The 22405-nt window shown below is 48.6% G+C and overlaps 1 protein-coding gene and 1 long non-coding RNA gene across 2 annotated transcripts in view; one reads left to right on the plus strand and one right to left on the minus strand.

Moving 5' to 3' along the window:
• Nucleotides 1-1254: 1254 nt before the first annotated feature.
• On the minus strand, nt 1255-13937 carry LOC109293879. Its single transcript, XR_002096417.1, has 3 exons — nt 13810-13937; nt 7952-7958; nt 1255-1264 (listed from the first exon to the last, which is right to left on the minus strand). It is a non-coding gene; the product is annotated as an uncharacterized LOC109293879 (long non-coding RNA).
• A 2564-nt stretch (nt 13938-16501) lies between these two features.
• The window catches only part of ZBTB40 (zinc finger and BTB domain containing 40), a 42801-nt gene continuing 36897 nt past the window's right edge, over nt 16502-22405 (plus strand). The window contains exon 1 of the mRNA XM_019512036.1: nt 16502-16682. The gene's annotated coding sequence lies outside the window, so the exon portion shown is untranslated. The remainder of the gene's footprint in view (nt 16683-22405) is intronic.

Here is a 22405-nt window from a genome sequence, read left to right on the forward strand (position 1 = left end):
TCTTTGGTTGATGATGGAGAAGTGTTTCAGTTCCAAGAGGGATATCGTTCTGGTACCTGCCGTGCAATAGCAGCTTTTCTAGCCATGTGAGTGGTGCTTCTGGCACTTGCACACAGGTTGCATTCTCCTACTCCTGCACTGAGGGCATGTAAGCAAGCATGCACACAGAGACTGCCTTGAATAGGGGGCTAAAAAATCCCTGGGCATAAGTCATAGAGAGGAGGGCTGCAACGGGCCAGCATGTCCCTTGAAGAAGGAACAGACCGCCCTGTCGGGAAAGCCCAACGACAGGGCATTTGGATAGGCAGCGAGTGTCGTGCTGGGAGCTTCCTAAGCAAGAGGAGGAAGGAACCTGTGAATGCAACTGCTGCAGGAAGCGGGTAGCCTGCTGTGCTGGGACCCAGCGCCAAAGAGCTCCCTTGAGGTCTTGGGACACGGCAGAAGGGTTTGATTTATTTGCTTGTCGTTACATAACGATGGTGTTCTTGAACCGACTGGCTGAGGAGCTCCTTGGGGAGCAGAGACAGCCCGTGGAAGTGAGCAGACAAGGCAGCCCGCTCATGAGAGCCTAGAATATAGGCATGTGGCCCAGCTACACGGCCCGTGTGGATAAAGCACAGGATGGCCCTTCTCCCCTGTCTAACACCCCGGGGTTTGCTGGGGGTCAATTCCTGCCCTCGAAGAAATCAGAAAGAAAGGACTTTTCAAAGCTGTGAAAGAGCCGTGCAGCTGAGGACGGGGCTGGGGCAGGTCCAGAGCAGTGCAATAGGAATAGGAGGAACTGCACGGCATGCCCCATCCCAAACGGTGCGTGTCTGCCATGGAAGGAGGCACAGTGTTTGGGATGGGATACAAGACCCCCCAGATCCCAACCGTGCCATTCTCTTGACAACTGCCAGGGGCCTATGTGACATTCAGACTTTGAAAATGCTCAGCCTATAGGTCACCAATGTCACTTTGAGGACACTTTGATGCAGACGTGAACTGATGCTTGGAAGAGGGCTTTTGGATGCCTGCTTCTCTCTGTCTGCCTCGCTAAGAGCAGCCTACGGTCTCTCTACCAGCTCATGAAACTTGCAGCTTAACCCTTTCAACTGATTCCTGACACGAACATGACTTGGAGCAATCAGATTTTTTAAAACACACTGATTTTAGCCATACAAGCATCAGACGCAATAGAAATCTTCTGGCAAATACGTCACAACAGGAGTCTGAAATATATTTCTGATGTGCCCGTGGCTGTACTTGGAGAAAACAGGAGAAGCTCTTCAGTCCTAGTTTGAAACAACAGGCATGTTCCAGGGTAGGAATGGCCTCATGTGAAGACCTTGTTTTTTGAGATTAATGACAGAGCAGAGGTATTGCCTGGGAGAGAGGGGGAGGACTTACCTCTTATCTGAAGGAAAACACAGATGTGGTATTGACAGCACACAAAGCAGCAAGCTGGAGAAGTAGGGATGAACCCGACCTTTTCATATAGCCAAATCAAGGGCTTTGTAGTATAAATGCAATGCGTATCCAAGAGCCAAGATTTCAGGTCTTAATTATAGGATGGGGCACTGTTCCCATAGCAAACAGAGACGTTGGAATAGACTAAGGGGTCCTGATAGACAAAACCAAGTCTAACTATGAGATTGTACTGTCCATGCTGGCGTGAAAAGGGGGAACGCTGTCTCTGCTCATAAATGCAGTGGAATATCAGGTCAGAGGGAAGAGCTTGTACGACTTCTGCACATGGCATTGGAGACATGATTGCTGAAATGAGACGTCCAGTTCTAGTGTCCACACCTTAAAAGTATATTGGAAAGTTGGAAAGGTTCAGGAAACAGCTATGAGAACAATGTAAGGTCTAGAAAACCTGACTTACAAGGAACGACTCCTGGAGTTTGAACTATTTAGTTTATTCAAGGGAGTGTTTAGAGGTCTTTCAGGCAAGGTTTGTTGACTATTCGTGGAGAAAAGACTCTGGCAGATTTTCAAAATGGCAGAAAAAGGCAAAAATAATATCCAATGAAGAAGGAAGGCAGACAAAATAAGGCTAGATAAGTTTCCAGTTGTTGCAGCAGCCTCTACTAGTAACTAAAGACACAGGTGCTTCACACTCAATGAAACTATAAGTATTTTCAGGTGCACAGAAAAGACTCTGTGGCTTTAACCTCTGCCTGGGGAATAGCAGTGACACCCAGGGTGAAATCAGTAGCCTCCTTCGAGGATTAGAAGTCACACATGCAAACCTGGCACAAATGCCCATTCATATGAACCTAGAAGACATGTGGGCCAAGGAGTTCGGGATTAAACGGGATTAAAGTGTCTGTTTTGTTTCACACAACATTTAGAGGTACCCAGAGGTGCCAAACGGTCCCTGAGCAGAAGCAGAGATGGGCAAAAGAATATCTTAGTGAAAGTCACCCCAAATGTTTAGAGATAAGTCAGGTCAAAGGACTGAGCTACAGCATGTCAACATGTGGTTTGCATGGTTACTAAAATAACAGGGCAAATTATAACTTTGCCTCTATGAGGTTTGTGTGACAGCGAACATGACTTATGTGTTTGCCGGATGTTGCATAAATTTACCGTGCTCAGGAAAAAATCGTTAATGAACACTGCACATTTCATTTTTGCTGCCGTTAGCTGAGCCTCTTTCTTCTGCTCATTTTGCCTCTCCGAGTTCTTCAAAAGCTCCATGCTTGGTGCACCGTGGACTGCAGCATATCAAAGGGAGGGATCTCCCTCGGGCGAAGCCTGACTGCCTAACCCCCTGCCTGCTTCCAAACGCTGCCAAACCCGCAGCTCCGGGGACAAGACCCAAAGCCGTTGCAGACTGGATCTGACCCACGGGCTGCAAGTTGCCGACCCCTGATCTAAAGCCTATCCATTACTTCTTGGTGGAAGAATTAGCTGGACTGCATTCCTCCTCCTGTCACCTTTCAGCTCATCCACCTGGTGGGAAGTGTGTTTGCTTTGCAGATGCAGGAAGCCCAGCTTCACAGAGAATGCTCTAGCAGACCGATAAGATTGGACACTGAATTTAAATAGCCACAGCCTTTCTTCTGCCTTTCCACTCCTTCCTTACAGCAATAGAAAATAAGTACTTGCTCAAGCATTTGGATGTATTTGACAGTGTTCACCCCCAGGTGTTGCACAGAAGGAGCAGACCCCTGAGGACATAAGAGCTGCTGTGTGTGATCACTTTTCTGGTTGTGCCAACTCTGTGGTAGAGAGAAAGGTTAATGCGCTGTCTACACTCCTCAATGACATTTCTGTCTGCATTCTGATATGAAGCTGAAGGGATAGATTCTGTTCCACCTCTTAGGCCCATCGGGGGATTTAGGCACCTCGTGCCAATCTAGTCCACCCTGCTCTAGTGCCTGCAAAACTGTGAATACAAATGGGGTGTGCATGTGCGTGTGTGGGGGGAGGGTCTCTCCTCACTGCTTGCTTGTGTCTCAGTTAAAGACCAAATGAGGGTGTGTTCCAAAAGCAGATGCAATGTGGACGTTCAGGGACTTGAAGAGGGTGGGATAGACATGAGTTTTGATGCCTAAGTCCACCGGTAAGCAAGTAAGAGGGATATAGTCTGCACCGAATAAGAGGGATATAGTCTGCACCAGGTAAAAGGGATATAATGTGCACCGAATAAGAGGGATATAGTCTGCACTGAATAAGAGGGATATAGTCTGCACCAAGTAAGAGGGATATAGTCTGGCTCCAACTGGGCATCTTCTGTCACACATTAGCTTCTGCATCCAGCCTCGCTCTCAGCCTGGTGGTGAGAGCGCTTGCCAGAGCAGCTGGTGAGAATGAGGCACCAAGACCGCTGATCCAGGTAATTTCTGAGAGTCTAAAGTAGCCCAGCTTCAGCCAAATTGGAGGGTCCTGGCTGAACTTGGCATCTAACTGTTTTTAGAAAAATAAAGCTGGAAGCACCTGCAGAAGGTCATCTGGCCCCACTCCCAGCTCAAAGCAGGATCATCCTTGTCTAAACCATCCTAGACAAATGTTTATCTAACCTTCATTTAAATACTTCACAGTGACAGAGACTCCACAAGGCTCTAATAATCTGTTCCAGTGTTTAACCACCCTCCTAGGTAGAGAGCTCTTTCAATACCTAACTTAAATCTCCCCTTTTGCAATTTTAAGCCTATTACTTCTTGCCCTATCCCCTGAGGGCACGGGGAATCCATCCTCTTTATAACAACCCTTTTGTGCATCTGTCGACTTTATCAAGTGCCTCTTCTACTTCTCTAGACTAAACATTCCCAATTCTCCCAAACTTTCCCTGTAAGTCATGATTTCTAGACCTCTAATCTTTCCTGTAGACTCCCTCCAATTTGTCCCTCTGAAGCCAAGTGGCCAAAACTGGATGGAGTGGTCCAGGTAAGGCCTCGGCAATGCTACGTAAGGTGGAAGAATGACTTCCTGTGACTTGCATATGATAACCCTGTTAATAAATCCAAGTGTGCTATAAGCCCTTTTTTGCAGCTTTTCCTAGCAGTGGGAGACATGGGTTTGAATCCCCCCAGACTGAAGAGGGTCTGAGCTCTGGATGTCCCCCTCCCTGAGTGCATAACCCAATCCTTAAGCTATTCAGAGAAGGACGCACCAGGACCATGAGGTTGTTTTGTTACAATGGTAGGGGGCCAAGAGCGCTGAACCCAACGCTGGAAGGGAGTTTTAGGGGTTGTCTGAGCACATCTGCTGGATTCAGCCCCCCTGGAGCTGGCTGCAGAGGGCAGAGAGCTTGCTCTCTCTTCCAAGTCCTACCTGAGTGCCCTGTGTGCTGGGCTAGCCAGCAGCAGACCTGCCGCTTGGCTCAGCTATCTCCCTGCAGATCTGGTAAGCAGCGAGCGGGGCCCCGACTTTTTCCCACTCACGTGGCTCTGCTGAGGCTAGGCCCTGCGGTCTGTGCACTTTGGGACCCGCTGACTCATGTATCTGACTCATTTGGAGGTTGTTTCCATCACCCCTCGTTACTCTGCTTTCCTAATCTTAGATCCCCCATCTGCACAGATCCTCTCCCAGAAGCAGCCAGGGCCTCGCAGCCCTGCAGCAGGCCAGGAACAGCTTTATTAAGTGTCAGGGAAGCGTCTGAGAAATGACAAATGGGGTAGTGGTTAGGCTGCAGCTTGTGCAGAACAGAGCCCCCTCTATGCAGCTGCCACCCACGTGAACTGGCAAAGGCTGCCTCTCACCCCTCCGCTGTGGCCTTGCAGCCCACCGCAGTGACACCACTTTGTCAGGAGGCCCTGGCAGGTGCAGGATGAGCTTGGCAAACCTGCACTTGGCACGCGCCCCATGCATTTCCCTGGCTGCCAGGATCTCTGGTACAACAAGGAGATAAGATCAACTTCGTGGCATAGGCCAGGCAGAAAGGTCTCATTGACCACGTCCAGAGGTTGGACACTGCAGGAGCTGAGCTGAGCTGAGGCAACTTCTGTCCCCTTACAGGGGTCAGCAAGGAGTGGAGGGGCAGGGGACAGGGAGCAAGGGGTGCAGGCTGAAGGGAGACCGTCCAGGAGCCATGACATGGAAACACCCTTCAGTCCTGACTGAGCTGTGCTGTGTTTGAACTGGTGCCTTGCAGGTGAAAAGCTCTGTAGTCACTAGCCATGCCTTGAGGCATCAACTCCCAGGGCATATACTAACCTAAGAGAGATCCCCTGGATCCCAGAGATAGAAGAGCATGGTCTGTGTATTAAAAGACTGTCATTGCTGGAAGGTTTGTGCTCAGAAACACGTAGAGCATCATCCACCACACAACTTTAGCACATTCGTTTGGAAAGGCAGCATCACTGAATGCATGAGATTTGGACCCACGCTTGGACAGTCCAGGTTTCTATGTCCAGCTCTGCCTGAAATGGCCTCATGCAAACTTTCAGCTACCTTCTTTATGGAATGGGAGAAGGCTATTAGCCTGCTTCCACTGGTAGGGATCAGAGGTCTCACTTGCAGCGAGAACTGGGAAGTGCACAGAAACAGCAGCAGCAAGTAGTAGAAAGAGAGAGACCTGAATTTGTAGTCTCTGGGTATTTTCCCCAGACTAGCAGGTGTGGTGGGAAGAATCTCTCTCTCAATCTCATTCACTAATTGGCCTGAGTTGCAGCACCTGACAGCTCTGCCTGCCTAAGCTAAGCAGTACTCTGAATTGCCCTGCACCCAGGTGAAGTCACTTGATGCTGTTTCTGGCTGCTCTCCACCCATCTTCACAGTGCCAAGGTTGGCCCTGGGCTGCATAACAATTTAAACTGGTGTGGGGCTCTGTTGAGCTTCAAATGCTGCATCTTTCTATTGTTCTAATATGGCCCCATGACCACAAAGGGGTGAAAGCTATCACCTCTCCTCGTGCTTCTGAGGAATCATTGGTCCAAGGGAGTCCAGACTCTCTGGCCAGTGGTATCTTACATCGTGCGTCCACTTTCCCTCTGTGGTGGGCTTCGAGCAGTGGTTCTTAGCCATTTTAGACACAAGGCATGACTTATTAGACTGGGAGCACCCCATGGAAAATGCCAGCTTGCAGCTTTCACTCATTTGTTAACTATGGAAGAATACTAGAGAGGTTCTTCAGTTGCCAAGAACTGAAAGACCCCAGCGGGTCAGACTGTTTTGGGCACTATGGATCCGAAATCCTTGTAAACCCCATGCTGATGTTTGCACACTTAACAGCGCTAATACTGAGTGGCACCTTGTGGTCTCTTTCGAAGGAACTCACAGCACCCTGCAGTTCATGGGCTCGGGGCCTGCTTCCCTCATGGGGGTCTGTAGCAAGGCTCACACCCAGCTTGATGGGAGCAGGACTGGGGTCTTCGACTGTCAGCTCCCGGGGTTGGAGCTTCAGCAGATGTCTCTTTCAGCGCTGCAGCAGAGACCGCCGCAGCCACGTTGCTGCCTTTGTATCTGGGCGGCTGTGGATTTCTCTGCAAGCACTCCCCAGCCCGCAGTGGCCAACAGCAAACACATTGCTTTGGGAGGGGAGACGATGCTCACTCTTATCTAACTGGTTTGAATTAGATGGTGAGGCTTTCGGAAAAGCTTGTTCTCATTAGTACTCCCTGCACCCACCCTGGCGCCTGCTCACTCACATTTTATTGTGCAGTTTTTTGTTTCGAAATCTTCACCAGACCCCACAAAAATGCAATTACTCGGCATGCTCCCTGGGGCATGGCTGGAGCTGTGGACTGTCCTGAAGTTCACAACGTGCTCCCTTCCACAGGTCAGACAGACCTTTGCTCTCCCTCTTCTCTTCCCAGGCACCTGCCCAGCGTCCTTTCTCCCCTCCCGCACCTTAGTCTGCCCTGGGGGGTCTAGAGCCCTGCCCTCCCCCAGGTCCTGCCTAGAGCCCAGCCATTTCCAGAGGGCCTGCTACAATCCTGCACTCTCCCAAAAAGGGACTGCCATTTCCTACAAGCCCATCAGTCTCCTCTGTACTAGGGGACTAGATGGCAATGCCCCTTCACATAGTGACATGCCAGAAGGGTACGTGACTACAGGCAGCCTCCGGCACAGCAGTTCTCATCCTTTTTAGACTCAAGACTCCCCTTGTTAGACCCAGCAGCATCCTGTTTGTCTCACCTGGACTAACTTTCAGAGAGTGCCTTCCCTTGACATGCAGAGTGACGGCAGAGAAACCTCTGTGACCCCCAGGAAACCAGAGATGGGGCAAAGCCAGGGTCTAACTCAGCCTCCCCCCCAAGGAAGGGGCAGACTTGAACCAGCCGGGAGGGCACAGTGCTGGCTGGGAGACCTGCCCCCGTTGGTCTCGCTCAAGAGTGGCTTTACTTTTTCAGCCCTTAAGACATGTCCTGGGGCCGGTTGCGCAGTCCTTTATGCCAGACCTACTGTACCAGATTCCTTAGTTCTTAGCTGGGTTTGTGGAAAGCTTGCTAGGAATTCCTTATACAGCCTAGAGCCAAAATAGCTTTTCCCTGACATGATGGTGTCCATATCACATAACTAAATACCTGGGGAGTCATTAGGAGCCCAGCCCCTGGGAGGGGGGAGGATAGATGATACATCTGATGAGAGTTTGACTAAGATATGCTCTGTGTGTGTGCGAAAGCAGATAATTGATGCAAAGAGCACAGTTTGCTGGCACACGTGAATGCATAGCGCTCTTCACAGGTATGTCTGCTCAGTACAGTGGTTATTGGGCCCTGTGGCTTTTCAAGGGCAACTTCCAACATGTGCAGAGTGGATGTGAAGTACTGTCCCAGTCAGAGGGATTGCTGTCTATTGGGAGCTTGGGCAGGAGTTTGTAATGCTGTTTACTTTCAGCTCCCCTGATTTTCAGTCCTCCTCTACACTTCCCTGTTATCTCCAGGAACAGGAGGCGCATGTGCCAGAAGCCTTGTTAGCTCTAGAGATTCAAATGGTGGGCACAGGCCGTGGTGGGGATGGTGGCAGATTTCCCAGGCTCTGGACATTGCAAAATAGGTCTCGGTAGAAAGCAACCAACACAGCCAAGAGTAATGCCACTGTTTCTTGCCTCTACAGCAGGCCTTTTGCAGACGTGGAGCAGGCAGTCGTGAGTATCCAGGGAATGTTCTTTCCCTTGCAGGCGAGGAGAGTGCTGTGAATCGAGTGAGTGAGGCAGAAACACTTTGCTTTCCTTTCAAAGGGGTCCTGTGACAGCCAGACCCCTTCCAGGTCCCTGACTCCTGCCCAGAGAGACCCCAGAGTAAATATCCCGGCAGCACCGAGCTGCTGCTGAAACACTAGGGGAGTGAGAAGCAGTAGCAGGGAGCGGGTCCCTGGCTCCCGCACTTCATCCCCACACACAGGGCATCCACACAGATCTATACTGTTGACAGAGCCAAAAATAACTCCAGCGTCTCCATTTAATGCAGCTTAAAAAAACCTTCCTCTCTGAAATGGTGAATTTCCCCAAAGACAATATCAATATTTATAAATGCTGTGACTTCCGTGACCTGGTGATTTATACGGGAACTGGGCTGTCAGGCCGAATTCCTGCAGCCCCAGCCTGGTTGCTGGGTATTAATAGTGTCAGTCAGATTAGCTGCCCCCAGGGGAGAGCTGGTTTGCACGGGTGGGGAGCAGGGTTCTGCAAAGACTGCTGCGGTGTAGGGGCAATCATAAGTAGGGCTTGGCAACTGCTGCTTCTTCCCCCCCTTAATTTCTTTTTTTCTTTCTTTGGAAAATAAGTGTGGTTGTAATTGATTCCAAAATGATTTGCAAATTTGGGTTGAATGTATGGAATAATTTAGGCAGAAAAATACAGTGAGGAGATGATACTTTCACACCTCTCTTACTCAAGAGGCCAGTGAGAAGGGCACCACTAACCCATGGCGGGGGAGAACCAGATTCAGCTCTTTTCTCTCTCGATGGGGAGTTGAACCCAGCTTTCCCACATCCCAAAAGACTGCCCTAGACTGTCAGATTTTAAGATGCATCTGTCCTTTCTTGCATAAGGCATCTGCCAGAGAGCAGGGCACCCTTCCCCTCTCCTGCCTGTATCCAAGAGCCCAGTGTTCAAGGCACTTTGCAAGAATGTGGAAAATGCATTTTTTTAAATCCCCTCTCATAGTGGAAGGTTTTTACCAAACTCTTCTGCCTCCCAGGCTAATATCTTAACCACAAAGTGATAGGGCATACTAAAAGATGTGGGATTTCACTCTCTCTCCTGTTGAAACTGTTCCATTTAATACTTAAAAATTCATTGGGCCAAAGAGTCCTATTGCACTGCCTCGCTGCTCTGACAGTGAAGAAGTTTTTCCTGATGTCCAGTCTAAACTTTGCTGCAACTTCAAGCCACTGGTTTGCATCCCACTCTCTGCAGCGATGGAGAAAAGGATTTCTCCCTCTTCTTCATGGCAGCCCTTTAGAGATCTGAAGACTGCTATCATGTGCCCTCCTAACCACCTTTTCCATAAGTTGAATATGCCTCTTTCTTTCAGTCTCTCCTTATTTGCCAAGTCTTTTATCATTTTAATCACCTGGCCCCTTCTAACTTATCCATATTCTTTTAAAAGTATACAGCCCTAAACTGCGTACAGTGCTCCAGATGGGATCTAGCCCCTGCCAAACTAAGAGGCATTATAACTTCCTGCATGGCTAGGTCAGAGCCATGGATCTGGCCCTGTGAAGACAAATGCCAGCCTTAACTATCCCTGGCTATCGACATGATCATGGTCCCCAAAGTCATGTTGTTGTTTCTGCTTGTGTGGATTACTGAAACATTTTAAATAGAATATGAATGGTGACAGAGAAGAATGCACAGATCATTGTTTGGGCTCCAACTCCCGGATCTCTTGGGATCTGAGAAAACTATTTTGAATAGCTGAAGTGTAAGCAGCAGGCAACACAAGGTAATAAGTAACAGGGAATTTGTTTGCCACCTCTCACAGAGAAAATTACAAATCTTGCTTCCTCTCACCTGTTCAGTTTGAGTTACAACCACAAAACACAGCCTGCATACTGAGGACTAAATGATTTGGCACAAGCCTCCGCCCTTTAGGAAAGGGTGATTTGAAAAGCAACCTGCATGGACCCTGTAGAGATGAGTACAGGCTGCAAAGGGAGAGACTGTGGAAGGGACACCAAGTCTGGTTGAACATGGCTAGAATATTGCAGCACTTCTGTTAATAGCTCTCTTAATAGAGAGACAGTTTATTTTTACAACCATGGAGTTCTCTCGTGTTATTACCAAGCATACAGGATACTGAGCATGTTGGCAGCACTCAGTCTAATGAGACTTGCAGCAAAGAAGAGAGTGCAATTGTTAGGAAAACAACTCAGCACTTAAAAGCAGAGAAATCAGGCAGTGTGGACAAGGTTCTTTGGGTCAATGTGACATCTTTCATTAGACTAACTAAATACTTGGAAAATTTGTTCATTGCAAGCTTTTGGGCACAAACACCCTTTTTCAGGCATAGGGAGAGTCTGCTGGTGAATTGTGTGCTCTCCTGGGTAGAACAGGAGCCAATATACTCTACCAGGAGAGTACACAATTCACCAGCAGACTCTCCCTATGCCTGAAGAAGGGTGTTGGTACCCGAGAGCTTGCAAAGAACATTGTTTTCAACTATTTAGTCAGTCTAATAAAAGATATTACATCTACCCAAAGATCCTAGTCTGCCTATGTTCATAGACCAACACGGCTACAATCAACAACCCCCAGGTGATGTGGAGGCATTCAGAACCCCTGGATTGCTGGATTCCCAAACAAAAAGCAAGGGTGATATTTGAATCTGTATACATAGCTTCTTGCAGGAGATAAAGATGATGAATTATCATAAAGATTTATTATCTGACTCAGAGAAAGGATGAGAAGTGAGGGAGACTCCCATGCTAGGTAGGGATAATACCTGAGATACTGGTACCTATGATAATGATGTTGGATGGGTGCTAGGATAACTGCAGAGAGATGCTGTTTTCTTACTGGAAACTAAGAAGCAGAAAAGGGAATAGAAACAGCTCAAACCTGAGAAATGTGGCATCCACATGTAACTGTGGAGACAGTACAGATCCCCTAGAGATGGGACTTTTGGTAGAACATGCAATTCCAGCCTAGGGAAGAGACTGCCTAGAGAAGTTCTCCTAATCCTGGAGAAATGAAATCCAAATTGCAAGGATCCATTAGCATATAAGCTTCAGTGAAAGGAACTCAAGAGGCAGGACAGAGACAATCTGAAAATACAGGTATGATCCAGTGTGCACAGTGGAAAGCAACACAAAAAGTAGAAAGAAAAACGACCAGCCTATGGGTATGCGTGCATGGGGAATGAGAAACAGAACGACTTAATGGTTCAAATATGGATCCTTCCGGTCAAGAGGACGTTGTCTGACTTCAACAGATCTCAGCGTTTTCAATGTATGTGTACTACAAAACCAGGCTGCCAACCCTTTTGCTGCCATTTGTAATGATGCTATTAATCAATGATCAGTTGATTGAGATGAGGGAGAAGCCACCATGGCCCCAGCCTTCTTATAGACTGTCATACACGTTTCAGAGAGCTGGACACCAAAAGGACAAGACCAAAATGAATGTACTTAAACTGAAACAAGAGAGATTTAAGTTGGCTATTAGGAAAAGCTTTCTACTTCCTAGGGTGGATAAGCACTGGGACAGATCACCCAGAGAGGCTGTAGAATCACTGAAAGTTTGTAAGTGTAGATTAACCAAGTACTAGTCTGGGTTGGTTTAGACAGTCCAGCCTGGAGCAGGGGGTTAAATTACTCTCATGAGGTCTTTTTTATTTTTCTCTGATTGCAAACAGAAGTTAGAAGCAGCCACCGTAGGCAGCCAATGAGAGTATAAGAAGTGAGGGGCTCATTAGCCTGGGTAGAGCTGCTGAAAAAGGAGCTGGGAAGCTTGCAAAGAAGAGGCAAGGTTACACTCATTGGAAGTAACACAGAGTGATCAGCAGGCTAGTAGTGGTGAGAAAATCATCATATACACTGGTGATCCGTACTGACCCCAAACCACTGAAAAGAATGTGGACTAGAAGTCATTGCTCATCAAAATGATTAAGGCATATTGTGTTCCCTGTTTGTGATAGCAAGGATGGGTACCAACATGCTGAGCTAGATGAGGCACACAGCCACCTGACAATCCTTCCTATACCTTGCTGGATACAAATACCTATGGGAATCTGGCATTGGGGCACAAAGGTATTTATATTTAAATCACTTTGGGAATCAAGGATTTGGCTGGTGGCATTCTGACCATAGGAGAAAGGATGCCAAGGAAGAATAAGCAGACACACTCCACTCTGCACTGCAACCTGGGGACCATCGACACAGCCTGGCACATCACACACCTTGACTGGAGAACATATCATCATCCAAACCCCTGCATAAATCTACTCCAGCTCCTGTCATCTTCTTTGGTAACCAGGCTGATTTTGGAGCTCCAATTGGTCCTATCCACCTGCTCTGGGTTGCAGAGCTCTTCTCATGATGCTCTGAAAAGTCTCTGGGATGTGTGTGGATCTCCTGGGCTTCCAACTCTTGCTTTTCACACCCCAGGCGTGATCTACTCATAAATTATCTTTGACCAATACTTATCCAACCTCTTCTTCAGGACCTCCAGCCGAAGCAGTCTGCTTTACTGCCTAACCGTGAAGTTTTCCTAATATTCAATCTTAACCTATTTTGCTGCAATTTCAAGCCATTGCTACATGTACAGCCCCCTGCAGCAAGGCAGAAAAGTTATTTTACATCAGAAAAATGTCCCTCCATTTCTTCTGGGTAGACTCAGCTTCAAGTCCATGGCCTCCCTCAGAACTGACCAGCTGCCACAGTTCTCCCCACAGGCTGTCATGCTCAAGGGGGAAGGTCGGAGAATCTGAAAGAACGCCTCCATCAGTGAATAGGGGTTTGCAACGTGGTCTGACCTGGCTTGGCTCTCTCCATTATGGACTCTGCCTTGCCAGCAGTGAGCAGCCTGCAATTGTCTGCATAACCCTCTGGAGGGAACCTGGAGTGCGGCTGGGCTGCAGACAAGGGAGATCCCAGTGCCTGTAGACAGGCAGGCTGGCTTGCGGGGTCCTGGGTGGGCTCTGCCTGTGGATCGCCAGAGCCAATGCTTCTAGCAAAGTAGGGCTAGGGGCAGTTTAATTGTCCAGGGATATAAATGCACAGGTGGCAAAAGAATGCCAGCTTTCATAGCCCTTTTTGGCCCTGGCTAAGTTGGACACCTATGTGGGCAGTGTCCATCTTCCTCTGTGAATCTGATGGGTTCCTGAGAGTTGTCTGCCTTTGTGCAGCCTCCTATATACAAACTCCTTTCAGCTTGTGCAGGCTTGCGCCATTAAACCTTTCTGAGTGTGAGGTGTGTCTGTGTCAGTGTACAGGTACTCCTCACTTAACATCGTCCCGGTTAATGTTGTTTCGTTATTACGTCGCTGATCTATTAGAGAACATACTTGTTTAAAGTTGCACAATGTTCAGCTATAACATTGTTTGGCTGCTGCATGGTAGTAGGTAACTACTACTCTGATGTAATTGGATTCACTTAACATCGTTTCACTTAAAATTGCATTTTTCAAGAACATAACTACGGCACTAAGTGAGGGGCAACTGCATGTCCCCTCTCCCCATGCCCTGTTGTGCCTGTCTGGCACGTGGTGGCCACCCTCCCCGTTCCCCCAGCTCCCCACTGATCCCAATGGCAGGGCTTCCAGATGGAGACTGGATACTTGTTTAGCTTTTTTTGGCTGGAAAAAAAAAGGAATTGAAGCAATTGTGAAAGATGTGCTGTCTGGCTGGTATTTTCCTTGCAAGGATTCAACTGAGAACGAATGTTCATGTTTGGGTCATAAAAACATGATGAACATGGAGAGGTTAACAATGGAAACATGATGAACTTTAAAAGGCTGAAGTGCCCCTCCTCTCCGCCTTTCAAGAAAGGGGGCTGCATACCGGCATGGCATGGCATGGAAAATCATGTTCTCAGTTCAGAGTAATACCCTGTCTTTTCAAACTCCAACATTGCCCTCCAGCGTACAGCAGGAGATGTGGCAACCTGGGGATGGAGCTCACTACGAGCAAAGGAATTCTTCCTGTGCAGGTTTGGGACCCGCAGCCCCCAGGGTGCCTGCCCAGCTTCCCCCTCCTACCAAGACATGCCAGTTCATCACTCCGGTGTGGTCCTGGGGCTGGGACTGGCCAGTCTTAGCCCAGGGACCCTTTGGAGGTGCCTTTCCCTGCTGACAGAGATGCATGCTCAGGGCATGTCTCTGCAAGTGGGGACTGTGTTGCCCACTGTTCTGCAGGATCCTGTGCAGATCCTGCTTGGTCCGTCTGCTCCGAATCCAGCTTTCACAACCCACTTGGCCACGTTGAGTGACACAGCAGTGGCACCTAGTGGTCAACACACAAATGTTCACAATGACCCCCTGCCCATAGCGAACCTGATGCTGCTTGGCTCCGTGGCCTCAACATTTGCAGCGTAGAGCAGGGGGGTTGCTGGGATCTTCGGTTCTGCAAGCACCCAGCTCATGTGACAGCACATAGGACTTGCAAGAGTGACTTAAAAAAGGACATAGGAGATCCCATCTCTACCCCTTCAAGAACAAAACACTTCCTCCTTATGGGTATGCCTTTCTCATTAAATACAGAGACAGGTAGTTAGCCCTGTTAGCCTGAAGTCAGGTCAAAGACAGTGTAGAGATGACCCTATAAACTAAGAGAATCAGAGATGCATAAGCTTTTGTGAGCAGAACATTAATGTGCTAACAAAAATGTACCCGATGTGCTATTCTTCTGGCTGAGAGGCAGCACCTTGTCCAAACACAGCCCGCGGCAGGGGTCGGCTTGCAAGCAGTGGCGCACAGGGGCAAAAAAGGGTTGCCAGCACCTGATCTGCCCTGAGAAGCGGCAGTTCTCCATCCTTTGATGTCTGCAGGTAAGGAGATGTTGGATGTCTTTCTAAGACACCTGTGTCTAGTTCCTGCAAGTTAGAAGTCAGGACAGGAACAAGTGAAATCCTCTGCAAAGGAGGACCACCTCGCATAGCAGAAGATTCGGCAAAGTGATAGGATTTCGTTCTCCGTTTTCTGCCTTTTATACAAGGCTTTATTGGTCAGGATGAAAACTAAAATAGATATGTGCTCAAGCTTGCACTGTTTGTCTTTTTCCCTGAAACAAGACCCAACATTTTGGGGATCTCACAGGGAAAAAAAAAAGCCCATTCTCATAATCCCATTTTCTTTCTCTACATAACATGAAGTTGTTTCTTGTATTGCCAGGGGCAAATGTTTTATGGAGACATTTTGAAAGGCCCCGACTCTCCATGCTTTAAATGATGCAGCAGATGGGGCCTGACCGTCTATGCTGACAGCATTTTATAGATGCAGGACATTGCCTGCAGTGGTTCCCCTGCCTGTCGTGTGGTGGGGCCGGGGCTAGGGTTGATGGTTGTTGTATGCAGAGTTTAGGTGATGACTGTTGGGGGTGGTTTGCAGGCGGTTGGACTAGATGTGAGCTCTGGAGCTCCCTGCCAGCCCACAGCTCTAACCCGCGGTGTGCCCACGCCCCAAAGACCATGCCCACGCCTCCACCGCGATGTCGAACAACTGGAGGAGGTGCAGAGACGGACAGCCAGGACGATGAGGTGCATGGAGGGGAGAGACGGAAGGGGTAGAGAAGAGATGCTGGAGGGGACAGGAGCAGGGCTTCGTTATGGATTCGCTCCCACCAGACAAGAGCAGGGGGCACCGCACGCACCGGCAGTGTAAAACGAGCACAGGGAAGTGCCGTTTCACACAGGGGCCCTCGCGGCCTGGCTCCAATGCCCCAGACCTGGGGACAGCTGAGCACTCAGCCACGTCCTCCCAGGGACGGGAGGCACGGGGGCAGCAGTTGCCATGGGGCAAAGGGACATTCGTTGCTATGGGGGCATCAGTTTCTATAGGGCAAAGAGGCGCTAGTTGCTGTGAGGGAAGAGCAGACATCAGTTGCTATGGGGGCATCAGTTGCTATGGAGCTGGGGGGGTTGCGCAACCCCCCACGTGACAGGAAGCAACCCTTCCCTGAAGCGGCGATCACATGACCCCCCGCAGCCACTCCTGCGCCGCCCTCCCTCCCCACGTGATGCGGGAGGCTCCCGCTCGCCTCAAGATGGCGGCGCCCAGGCCTGGCCTCAGCGCAGTTGTTGAAGCTTTATTGTTCCCGCCGTGGGCGCCCGGCCAGGCCCCGTGTCCGCCGCGGCGCGCCCAATAAAGGTAACCATGGCGACGACCAGGCCGCAGGCGGGGGAGCGCGGTGGGCTCGGGGTTCTCCTGGCTGCGGGCCGGGCCGGGCCGTGGCGTGGCGTGGCGTGGCGTGGCGTGGCGAAGCGAGGCGAGTGGGTGCCCGTGGCGGGCCCATGCGGGGGGGGGAGGCACAGGCTCCCCGGTGGCTGGTTGAACATGCCCGAGGGAAGCTGTGCAGGAGATGCTGAGGATCTCCCGGGATACGGACAAGCGGGCACTCGTCAAAACAAACCCTGTGTGCGATGTATATGGTGGTCCAGTGGGCTGTAAAACGTAGTTGTGCGTGTCTGTGGACCGCAGCGTGTCCTGCGGCACGCGGCACCCCGGACACCTCCTGCAACAGCTTCAGAGCTGGACGCTGACGAGCGCGAGCTGCCCCTGTGCGGTGGTGGTGTGGCGGAGGCCTTGTAGGAGTGTGCGTGCACCCATCTGGGACTGCGTCGATGTCCAGCCAGAGGGTGACGACTGCACGAGGGACTCGTACGGGACGTGTAGCTGATGCACCCGAGCCCAGCGCTGCAATCCAGAAGAAATAGCCCTGCGTCGGGAGCCAGGGTCCGTCCGGACGTTCACACCTGATAGGATCCCCGCGGTCGCGTCACCTGCCGCGCCCCAGGGGACTGCAGCACCTACTGCGCCCTGGCCAGGAGTTCCCGGGTACGCAGAGCGGCTGTGCTACACGTGCAAATTAAAGCTGGATAGAAACCGGCTATCAAGTTGTTACGCATTTTCTAGCTCTAACCGGTGGTTATTTTGCATGTGTAGCTGGTCTAAATCAATTGCACAGTTGACCTATTCATCGCATAATATATGTGACATATAGAGGGGGGTTAGAGTCATTAGGAAGGTACCTAGTCATCTGCTTTTGCAGTATAAATATGCCAAGGGAGGACACCAGGACCTAGATGAACCAACTTTTCAGAAAAGCCCCCCCACCCAAATGGACACAAGCTAATTGAGGACAAGTTTTGGCTGGACATAAGGAAAACTTTGTTTCTGTCCGGGTCGCTAGAATCTGGAACACGCGTCCAGCAGCGGTGGTGCAGTCGCTGTCTCTGGCGGTCTGTAAGAGGAGGCTGGACAAATACCTCGTTGAGCTCGTTGGAGCCCAGTTCCCCTCCCTGGCAGGGATCCAGACTTGGTGATCTTACAGGACCCTCCAGGTCCTTTCTGTGGTTTTGAGTTCATAATGTCCCCGTCTTGGCAGCCAAGTGCCTGTTTCCTGCCTAAGCCTGACTGATACCATGTGCCCTTTGCCTAAAGTCCTCTGGGGGGACTCTGTCTCAGGTAGGTGTTCACAGAGCACGTGTAACACACTGACACAAGATGTAGTTGTGACCACTTCTCTACAACACAGCTATGGGAAGAGGCAGTCGTGCAATTCTTCTGTGTACCTAAAGCTTAGAGAGCATTCCTCTGATGTGGGAAACATGGGTTATATTCCTTAGTCTGGGGGGGATTCAAACCCACAGCTCTCTCCCCGAAAGAGTGCTATAACCACAAGGTGATGGCTATTCTGGGAAGAAAATTAAGTTACATGGTCCTTAAATAAAATTCAGAAATTGCTCTTGGAGCAGGAACAAAAAAAAACTGTCTCCTTGTCCACCCAGTTTAGTGCCTTGGCCTCAAAGCTACAAAGTCATTGTTCTTGATCCAGGAAAAGCACACCAACTGCAGGTGCTTCCTCAACCTGATGAAGAATATTTATACCCAAAAGCTGGCTAAGAAGAATTTCCTCAACTGCCAAGGGTTTGGAACAGGCTAACCACAGAGGTGGTACAGTCATCCACCCTGGATGATCTTCAAAAAGTGCCTTGATGCCCATCTTGCTGGGGTCATCTGATTCGAGCAGTCTTTCCTGCCCAAGTGGAGTGGGGCTGGACCCGATGATCTGTAAGGTCCCTTCCAGCCCCTAACAACTATGAAACTATTTAAGTTGGTCTAATAAAAGATATTGGATTCACCCAAATAACCTTGTCTGCCTGTGTCCTTAGACCAACACAGCTACAACCTACACTCCTGGTTCTTGGGATCACGGTTTCGTTCTTTCCGGGGTATTAATTCTTGCATTCTTTGCTGCGCAGTGGCAGAGCCTCACCTGGGGGACTGGAGAGTTTCCCGTCAGAGCAGCCATAGCCTGCTGGTTTTAGTATTCACTGGGTTGAAAGAAGAGGGTTTGAACTCCCTCATCCTGAGGACAGCTCCACCAGTTCCTGGGTGAGTGCGCTAATCACTGGTGGTTAGGGTGGGTACTGTGGTACTTCCACCACTTCCTCCAGTTTCATTTTAAAACAAAAGGACAGCCACTGCTCTGTCCTTTGAAGAGTGGATGCCAATCTGGAGTGGATTCTGAGTGGAGGTGCTGGCCGAGAGCCCTGAGTTAAGCACCTAAGCCTGGGGAAAAAAGGGCATTTCAGACACACCAGAACCCAGGAAAATAGTCCCCATTTTGGGTTGACCCTTCTTGAACACTGTCCTTTTGAAAGCCTTTCCCTTAAAAACCACAAGAGCCTTTTGATATGAAGATTAGGGCTCATTACAGATCATTTCATGCTCTGCCTGGTCTTAGTCTCATAGGAGGTCTATTTTCTCCTGTGCTTTACTGAGAATAGATTGGCTCAATGAAGCTGCTCAAAGCAGCATAGCAAACACTTATACATTTAGAGCGTGGAATCAGTGTCTGATGTAAACTCGCATGACAAACAGGCTCAGATCTCTGACTTGCATCCTGTGCTTATTACAGATGTCACCAAAACCTATACAATTTCAGCAATGCATTCGGCATCCCTGGCACAGTGAGGCACAACAGGAACAAAAATGTGGAGCAAATTTTGCCTTTATTGGCTGTTTTGGGGTAACAAGGTAATTTTGTTCTCTGATTGGGGCTGCCTTGTTCCGAGTGGGATAGGTAACAACCCTTGCTTCAGAGGATAATGGAAAACGCACTGTGATGACTTGGGGCACACCAATTCATTTTTTAATCTATTTTATTTCCATTCGGAGTGTCAGTGCAGATAGATAGCCCAGGAAAACAAGCCATGCAGTGGCTATATTCTGCCTTCTTTACAGATTGAGGAGGACTGAATATAGTCAAAGTGTTGCTTGTTTTCCTCTGTTATCTGTCTGCACTTCAGCTTTGAACTGAAATAAAATTGATTGAAAAACAAATTGGTATGCCCTGGTTCTTCATACTGAGTTTTACATTATCCTCAGGGAGCATTGCCTGCTCCCGCACTTTGGAGCACCCTAAAGGAAGGTAATGACCCTTCCACTTCTTTCAGCTCTTCAAAAGAATGAGTTACTTCAGGTGGCAGAGGAAAGAAAATTGAATTGCTGCTCATGTTTTTCTGGCTTTCCAGTGGCCTCATGTTAAGGTCATCATCTCAGTAATGAGGAGCCAGAAAACTCGTAAACCCACACAAAGTATTTAAATTCTGAGTTAAGACTGTCAATCTGTCCTTAAATCCTGCGTTCACAAGGCTTCGTGTAGAAGGCCTCCCATAGTTCAGAGCCTTGGACAAAACTCAAGGGAGAGGCAGAGTGAAAGGAGAGAGAGAATGATTCTCTGCTTTCTGTTTTCATAGATTTTATTTGGTTTAGATGAGAAGGTTTGGAAAGATGGTTTGCGTGGGTGGAGCAGTGGCAGGTCAAATGCATGCTCTGCAAAAGGGGCCATTTCATGGTGAGAAGGAACTCTTCACCTTGAGTGACCATTTCAGTGCTGGGTTACTCTACGCAAACAAGAGGATGCAATAAATGCGGGGTATTTCACGAAGTGAGTATGAGACCCACTGGCTAGGGATCAGGTATCAAACACAAGGGAATGCTATTTATGTCTGCCTGGTTCCCAGCCCCTTGGTAATAAATACACTTTTGTTGCATTTGCTTTGAATAATTTTTTATGTCTTAAAAGCTTGAACATAAATAGTTTCTCCTAACATTTTCTGTACTTGGGGTCTTAGGACCACTCCTGTTAGGGAATGGCATTTTTCTTTGGCTGTCATGGTTTCTGCTATTGTCTGCATCGCACAGCTTTGAGAACAGCAACTGCAAAGTACTGTCAGCAGAGGGAATACGAGACTGTGCATTCACACAGGGGTAGGCAGAGTTTTCCAGCTGCAGGCCAGAATGACCCACCCCAAGTCAAAAGCAGGCAACCAGGTGCTAGGACCATACTATAGCTGCTGTTTGTCCCTGTGGCAGCATGGGGGGAGCGCTCACAGCCAAAGCCTTCATCCATGGGTCAGATCCAAAGGTTCCAACAGGCCGGATCCAGACCATGGGCTATAGGCTACTGTCCCCTGCATTAGGTTGTTAAAAAGCAGGGCTGTTTTGCTGTTTAATTTCTTGGGAGTATAGTGATAGAGATTAATATATATTTAATATTTTTAAAGAATATAAAGATTTACATGCTGTAAGACTCCTAAGATGATACACAGATTTAAATGGTCCCTGGGTTATAATAATGAATGTTTAAAGTGGAAATGCATTTTAGTAAAGGTGGTGTTCAGTGCCTTACATTATGCAATAACTTTTATAATATATGTTATATGTCATGGCTGTACCAAAGGTATGAGATCCTTTTGGTGACACTGCAGTGACACTGGCATGCTAATAAAGTCTGATGGTAACAGCTTTCTAGTGATAGGAAATCACCAGCGTCACTAAAACTAGGGTTATATCTAGTCTATTATTTTAGGAACACCAGTGTCTCTGCCTAACAGTTAAACTGTTTATCCAGTTATATATAGATGAATGGAGAGACGTAGTTAGCCATGTTAGTCTGAAGTCAAGTAGAAGGCAAGGTAGATTTGCATCGTATAGACTAGCCAAAGTAGGTATCTGTAGCGTGTGTGTGTGTGCACATGTGCAGACACACGCACACATGTGTATAGCACAAGCTTGTGTGAGCTAAAGCTCACTTCATTAGATGCTGATGACAGCAGCACACACCCCAGACAGGCTCCATGTCATGTGAACACATGCCGGCTCCCGTACGTTGCTGGTAGCACATGCCAGCCCCAGTGCTGGCATGGTGTACAGCACAGGTAGGTGGTCCTGGATGCATGCTGCATTCAGTGCTGGTTTGTGGGCCCGATCTGGACTGAACCTGGATCCAGTGTGCAGGGATGTCTTGTGGGCTCTTTGCATTGGGCAAACCTCACCCTATGAGTCTAGGAAGCAACTAGCTGCGAGAGCTATTATGTGTTATGTTCAGATGGATGTAACCAGGAAAATCAAACTCAGGTTTCATTCAAACATCCTTCCCCTCAGTTGAGGAGATTTCTCTGCCAAATTTAAACTGTCATCTTGTCTTTAGAACTGTTTGTGATTTTTCAGGTCAAAAGAGCTTTTCAGGGAATGTGGTTTTGGTTTTGTTAGTTCATTCTCAAATATCTCTACTCAAACATTTAAAAAATAACCTCCCACACATTCTGTAGATACCATGCCTAGAAAACTTCAGCCCTAAAGGCAAAAACTGAGAGGCTGAAAACATACTTGGAATGAAACCTGTTCTGCATCGTTAACTGCGGTAGCTATTCCTGCTATAATGCTGGATTAATCCTTTTAAAGCTAATGGAAAACTTGCATTAAAAATAGTTTAGTTTACTGCTGCTTTCTGCCTTGCTGTTGGCTCAGAAAAGTGCTAACAGGTTCTTTTATTTCATTTTTAGCTGGTTCTTGTAAAAGCA

This window comes from Gavialis gangeticus, unplaced genomic scaffold (genome assembly GCF_001723915.1).
Source record: "Gavialis gangeticus isolate Ggan-Ray unplaced genomic scaffold, GavGan_comp1, whole genome shotgun sequence".
Taxonomy (NCBI): domain Eukaryota; kingdom Metazoa; phylum Chordata; order Crocodylia; family Gavialidae; genus Gavialis; species Gavialis gangeticus.